The sequence below is a fragment of the Polistes canadensis genome, unplaced genomic scaffold, assembly GCF_001313835.1.
Source record: "Polistes canadensis isolate GaletaPanama2010 unplaced genomic scaffold, ASM131383v1 scaffold_129, whole genome shotgun sequence".
Lineage (NCBI taxonomy): Eukaryota > Metazoa > Arthropoda > Insecta > Hymenoptera > Vespidae > Polistes > Polistes canadensis.
Genome location: NW_014569676.1, coordinates 1 through 8,295, shown reverse-complemented (window position 1 = coordinate 8,295; position 8,295 = coordinate 1).

The window sequence follows — 8,295 nt, the reverse complement described above, 5'->3', positions numbered from 1 at the left end:
ATGCAATAACCAATCATTGGATAGTTTCTAATGACCGAACAACTTGTAAGCGCCGGTTGATTTTAATCGTATTCCTAAAAAGAAATTGCATTTTATTTTTTTATTTTTATTTTATACAAGTTGATATTGGAATACTGGTATTATTTTTATACTTTGTAAAAGAGCAATTGAAATCAAGTAAACGATCGAATTCCTCAATTTATGTTCTCATTTATTTATATATATGCTGACGTTACTTTGTGAAATTCGTTAATTCATGAAATGACTAGTTATACTGACCTGTTTAACTGAATAATACAATTTAATGCTCATGTATATATATATATACACTTATTCGTATATCTTATCGTCAAAATACAAAGTAATTTATTTTTATACGTTGATTAATCGTTCAAGATACTGAATCACTCCCTTTTTTTCGTTTTATGATCAATAGTTTTTAAGCAGTGAGGCATACAACTCCTCTCTGCGGGGATCATTACAAAATTTCGTCATTATGACTACAAATAGGAATTAAGATATCATCGGTACCTCTCTATTTATTCTTATCAAATAAGTCTGGTATATTTGAATAATTTTTTTTCCAAAACACACATACATGGCTTCTTTAAAAAAAAAAGAAAAAAAGAAAAAAGAAGTATTTGCGCGAAAAGTACTGTTTTATAATTAGATAAACGTACCACAGTACAATCTTGTTGCTTGTGAAACAAGAATTTCTGATAAGTATATATTACATCATACCGAATAATATTTCTCTTCCTACCATTTTATTTCCCTCTCCCTCTTTCTCTCTCTTTATTTTTCTCTTTCATATTAAATTCAGGTCAGAAACGGAATTTATATGTTGCGTCTTATGTTTTTTCATATTTTCTAATTTACTGACGTAAGAGAACGTCTGAGAAAGTATTACCGTTCGTTTAAAATGTTTCAATTATGTTTTCTTATTTTAAGAAATAATATACAAGTGATTATAAATAATAATATATTGAATTAATTTTATATATTTTCCAAATGGTGTATTGTGAAAATATATAATACATATTATTTAAGTATTCAAAAGCAATGCAAGTATAAAATATTGCATCGACATGAATTTGGAAAGAACCTTTTACGATAACGGAATGTTAAAGAATTAGGTTGTACAGGTGCGTTTTGTCTGTATCATTTTCACGTGTTACGCGAATACAGAGAGGGAACGTTTAAAATAAACGAAAGAAGGAATTACTCACATCAATGGCTCATGGAATTTTGTTCAAACTAACACAGCCGTCGAAGGCTTCCTCGTATAAAATTCATTCTATAAACTTGTTATTTTTTCGTATATCAATCAATGATGATTCATTGCGTTTGATCGATTGCGTATCAACGATTTTGTTCCAAAAGAAATTCAAGTGCTTTTAAAAAAAGAAACGTATCAAATGACATTCTTTTTAATTATATATTTATATATATATATAATTACTCTTAAAATTTATACGTTTATATCATCTTTTTCAATCATTTTATATTCCCAACATTTGAATACTTAAATAATATGTACTATATACAATGTGAGTCATAGAAATATTGGAATATGTATATATCGAACTATTACGAATTTCATCCTAGATGATGACAATCATCACGACGATAGGAATAAGAATGAGTTGGATACATATAAAAAATTAACCGGATAAATTCCGACCGGAACTGAACATGCACGTAAAGGTACGTGTGCATATATATATATATGTATAATTACTTGCCTATTACGTAACACACAAGATGATAGCAACTTCGTGATTCTATGGAATGAAGTGTGTTGTAGATTTGATCGTCGAATATCGAAGCTATAAAAAAATAACTTTAAAAAGAAATTATTGTAATAAGAACAAATTGGTATTTTTATATACATATATATATATATATAAAAGATAATTGTTAATTAATCGAAAACAATGTATATCTATATGTTCGGTGCACTATCCTCCTCGAAATTCCCCGTTAGACTGGTACGTTGTTCTCTATGACAGTTCTTTTATCGAAAATTGTTTATATGACTTTCCGAAAGATGTGCATGTGTATAACGCGTATAATATTCGTAACAAAATACCATTTCCTTTTTCGGAAAGCCATATAAACAACATTCAATAAAAAAACTTTAACAGAGGATAATGACCCAGTTCAACAGTGAATTTCGAAGAGGATGGTACATAGATCATATACTCCGTGCTTCTCGATTACAGTATACATTTAAATGGATTAATTAACAATCAATTATAAGATAAATCTCGAATACTCTCTAATATATTCTACTAATATTTAGGATTGTTTAAAACTAAAATACATGTGTCATTTTGAAACAAATGTATCTTTGTATTATTTTTAGTTTAGCAAATCATTTCGCAAAATAACATAAAAAAGGTACATTCAAATTTATTCATTTATTTACGGGGTAGCTTAGTTAAAATACGAAACCTACAAGATTATTTAATCCTAATTCATGAATATTTTTATTACTTTAATTTACATAAGTTCAAAAACTCGATACGTTTAATACCGTATATCATACTCCTCGTATTTCTTTACGTCAATGCAATAAGACACCTACAACGAGATATAATACGTTTCATATCCGTCAAAATACGAAAGTTTAGTGACAGCTATAGGAATTATTTTGCAATACAGAACATTTCACATTTTGTCGTTCAATTATATTCTTTTATTATTACTTAATCTTTATATCTTTTTATTTTTCTAAGAACTTATACGATTTCTACGTATAATTCTATAACAACAAGCAACGTTTTTAAACAATAATATCATGAATTTATGTTAATTCGTGGTACTTCTTGTATAACTTGTCATTTTTTCGTTCCGGTTAATTTCGTATCTTCTTCTTTCCTTCTCTCTCTCTCTCTCTCTCTCTCTCTCTCTCTCTCTCTCTCTCTTTCCTTTTCTATCTCTATCTCTCTCCCACTTTTTATCTGTTCATATGTCCTACGTATCAAAGATGATGGTTTTTCTTCGTCTTCTTATGACGTGAATACTTTCATAAACACAGATATAGATACAAGTTTTGACGGGTATACATAATGATACTCTTGTTATATATATTTTTTCGTTGATTTTTCATCTTAAGGTTCTCTAAGGTTCTAAATAAAGACGAAAAAATATCAAATAAAAATTTGTTGAAACGACCAACACAACAATGCTCTCATTGTGTCGAGTCAGCAAGTGCGTCAAGAGAGAGGAATACGTTGAAAGATGTTACGATAATATCGAAACCGGAAGAAAGACTTTAACGATGAATCGTCACAAACAGAATACAGGATATGACTAGTGGATACATGTGGTTAGTTTCTCTCTATACGAATAAATTGATAATATATTTAAACATTTCTTAGAATAGAATCATTCGATGATTGTGGCTTTGTATTGTCTTGTTTAATAGAACATAATTATGTTTAACAAAATTTCTACACACACATAATTCTTTTCTTTTCCTCTTCTCAATTTTTATTATATATTTTAATATTCATACTTTATTCTTTATAATTTAATGTTATTATGTTTCTATACATGAACAAAAAAATTATATAGAAAAAAGTTTCTAATATATTTATTAATTAATTGAATTGAATTTACACTTAATTTATAATAGTAATATATTAGAATACATTTGTTAAATTATTATGTTACTATTTTTTTAATTAGGTACCACAAATAAATGTCAAATATATTTTAAAAAGGCATCGAATTCATTGCTCAAGAGTTATATATATATATATCATACCTATTAGAAATATTTTGAGTAATCGAAATATTTCATAATACGTAGCATAAAACATGTCATCGAGTTGGATCGAATGATTCTAAGTATTTATTACTAAACGGTTGCATGTATATACCAATAATGAACGCAATGGGATTGTTCGTTACGAATATTGCAAAATCTCGAAGGAGGAAAGCAGAGCTACTTATAAATGTATAGATATATACAGAGTGTTCTAGGTTTTCCCGTTCAAACTTTTGGAATTTGTTCTACTAGTTGCAATAAGCAAATCTTTCCAGATGCCTGAAATATGCATCAAATTTATTGAAAATAATGAACGACATCAAAAAATAACAGGCGTATATGATTACTTAATAAATAAATATTAAATTTATTTAAAAAGCATCGAGAATATTGATAAGAGATAAGATATTACAAAAATAAGAATTAAATATCCGTTATTTTTTTTTTGTTTTCATTACTTAGAAACCTAATTGGATTTCAATACCTAATAGAATTCTAATAGGATTCCTAATAAGATCTCATAAATACTTATTATCCTAAATTAGTTTCTGCGTATAGAAACATTTAGATATTTGTGTTACAAGACAATATTAATTGTTTTAAATTGATAGTAGGATACGACTACGATTATTTCTATGACTCATCATCATATATATATATATATATATATATATATGAACATGTAATATAAATCGTGTAAAAAAAACAGATTAAATATATTATCTAATAAAGTTATAACAATTGTTAAGTTAGTTATTTTTGTATTTAAATACAAAATAATTATCTTAAAATAATTATATTCAAATCATTACTATGAATATTAGTTGTATTTCTCGTTCTATCGATCGATCGATCAATTAAGATAAATAGAAAGATACTGTATAAGAGACAAACAACTTGTGTCGATGATAATCCTAATAAATTCCACGAGCGTAAAAAGAGATACACATCTGCAAAAACATTGGTTCTGAAATAAATCCGAATATATATATACATGTGGGAGTGGTAATACGCGTAACAACACGGTTTTATATGATCACGTTGAATCATTTTTTAAAGTAAATGATATACCTTAACGATGATCTTTCGATATTTGAATTATTCCAAACGTTGCTTGCGAAGAATTCTAACAGGATTGATTTATTAAATGAACCATGTTACGTTCTATTCTTTGAACAACGTTGTCGTCGTCGTCATAACTAACGTAAAAATTATTCAACACACAAACACATAAATACTGATTATCAAAGAGAGAGAGAGAGAGAGAATTTGTATTCGTGACTTCGCACGCGTTAACGAAACTGTATATTCACCTCGTAAAATTTGTATATACGAAGGATATATCCGACAAATTATTCACAACTGACATTTCCCGAGAGGCTTACAACACCAAACTTGATATTTTTAAATCGTTCACGTCCTTGTCCTTCCTATTTAACAAGGTTTTATTTTTCGACACGAATGAGAATCGATTATTGATAGATTATATTCAAATCGATCCATGATTTCCATTAATTTATTCTGTATAAGTATTATACAAGTATTATACATTTTCTTTTATATTCTACATATCTTGCAACAGGTGAAAAAATATATCTAAATATATCTGTAGAACGATCTTCGATTGTCCTTGAATATAAAAAATGCGATAACATCGTAAACCTTAATAATCGATCCACGAGCCTGACGATTCCTTTTTTTTACGGAAAACTAAAGAGAAAGTAAGAATGCTGAAGAATCAAATTGAAAAAATTTCAAAATCGGATAGAGAAAGTTTGATAAAATTGAATGAATAATAGTTTCCAAATGGTAATGAGGCTAATTTAAAACAAAGGAAAGAGAGAACATTAGAAAAAGGAGAAGAGAAAATGAGAAGATTAGTAGAAAAAAGAGGGACGGGGGGTGTAGGAAAGGAATTAAAAAGAAGTGAAACGAAAAGGAAAGAGACACGATCACCAAATTCGCACGACCCCGACGACTTGTTGGCCAATTTCATTTTGTAAACTCGAGTCTCGTGCGTCATTACTTACATACGTGTGTGTGTAACACACACGAGCAGTTAGAATATTTCGTTCGTGTGACGAAAAACTACGCGGGCGTGATGCAAAGGCTGCTAACGAATCTTCTCACACGTGACATACTTCGCGACTCGTGTGTTTTTTAGGGACAAAAGGAACAAAAAAAGAAGATGCTAAAAAAAGAAAGAGAGAAAATGAAACGAAATTATATTTTAAGGAAATAGAAAGATTAGAAACGGGATCCTCATTTTATTTCGAACACCATGTATGCACCGTTCAAATTGTTCTTTTACGTATTTGCAATTTTCTATTTAAATTATGACTAATAAATATTGTAAGATGTGTTTACCAATAATGTCTCTTATTGCATTTACACTAATTTATATTAAAAATTTATCAAGAAAATCGAAGAGAGATTAGAGTTAATGATTATTGTTTGTAAAAGGGTAAGAGTATATACATTCGTATGTACATATATATATATATACATGCATTCGTTTCTACGTATATTATTTAGAGTATGATGTAAGATTGTAAACGGACTTATGTTTTACAATCGCGTAAAACCTTTCGAAGGTATCGCATTTATTTAACTGAGCCGTAGGCACACATACTTACGTATATACATAAATACATACATATTTACATACACGTGTACGTAGCATTGACGTAACGTTCTTGAAATCGGATTCGATTAAATTCAAATATTAACAAATTCCCGCTAAAATATATCGAAAATAATACGAATTGAAAATAAATCAATGAAGTAATCCATTGAATTGATATTTTTCGTTTCAATAATTTCGAATTTTCTCTCTCGATTAGCCTGTATAATATAATAGTTACAAAAAATAATATCGTATATTATATCTTTCTTATTTTATACTCTATCCTCATTCCTTCAACTTTTTCTCTCTTCAGATTTTTTTTTTGCGAGAGTGTTACGAACGCTCTTTCGCACGTTCCTATATTTCTACGTTCCTCCATCCGTTTCATGTTTCTTCCTTTCTCTCTCTTTCCTAGGATAGATACTGGTGATGGGAATATGATAACGTTTGAAACAACGTTCCAATTTGTCTAACGAATTATTTGTTTAATTAATAATATATTCTTTCCTCTTTCTCTCTCTCTACATATATATTTTTCTCTCACATGCACGCTACCTATTATATTTTTAAATAAAAATAAATACAACAGAAAAAATGACGTCGATGTAAAGGTAAAAAGAAAAAGAAAAAGAAACAGAAAAGAAGAAACGAGAAAAACAGTACGGGTACGATTTCGTATCGAACTGCGAGCGACGATTAACCGCTTAAAACCGGCTTTTTAACTTTGCTTATCTGAATTCTCGAACGCATTCCTATCGACAATTATCCTATCGATCGGCGACTTTCCAATTTTCATTAACCATATAATATAATCATCATCGATAATATATAGACGATAGTTAACAATAATGTATCATTTCCTTGACGAGGAACAAATGAAAAAGGAACAAGGTATTGGAACTTCGTTAAAATAATAATAATATTCAAAAACGAAATAGGAAAAAAAAGAAGAATAAGAAAGTAATCGAGAAAGTATAGACATTTTTTCTAACAGTTTTCTAAAAAAAGGCAACAAGATTTTTATTCTTAAATTTAAAGATGACAAAGATGTGTGAAAAAATGAAAATGGTACGAAGTATCCAAGTCGGTTAGCGGTTGACAATTCGATCGAAAGTTCAAGAAAAAATAAAATGAAAGAAAAAAAGGAAAGATATATTATACGTAGAGACAGTGAGAGAAAGAGAGAGAATAAGAGAGAAAATGAGAGAATGAGAACGACCGGTATCCAATGCAAAGGAATCGCGCAGCATGGCCCCGGTATGCACGGATACGCGAACGCGGAGGTCACCATTGACGTAAATTCATCCGACTGTCACGTGACAACGCGGTGGAATACAATACAACATAAACGGACGACACAACCACCACACACAATTTTACCGATCACCATCACACCATCACACCATCCACCACTAATACATCACTTTTCATTAAATCCATGCCACTCTCCGTACGCATTCACGAAGACGACGAAGGAAAGAGGGATTATTCTCGTCGTGTCTAACTTCTTCTGCTTCTACCTACCCAGTTGAAATTTTACTTTGTTATTCGAACTCGTCTACTTACTAGGATAGAGAAATAGAGATAGATTAATAAGATAGAATGAGATAGATAAATGGATAGACCACCCACCCATCCAACGGTAATGGCCAATTAATGCCGGCCGGTCATTCGACCAATCAGAATATCAATGCGATTCGATCAAATACTCGCATATTTAGTTAGACCGAAAGATATTTATTTTTAATAGCGTTGCGATGAAACAATATGATAATCGTAATAATAAGAATAATAATACCAGGTGGGAGAAGAAAGGTGTGAACGATGACGAAAACGGAGGAAAGAAAAATAAGAAAGATCGAGAGAGAGAGAGAGAGAGAGAGAGAGAGAG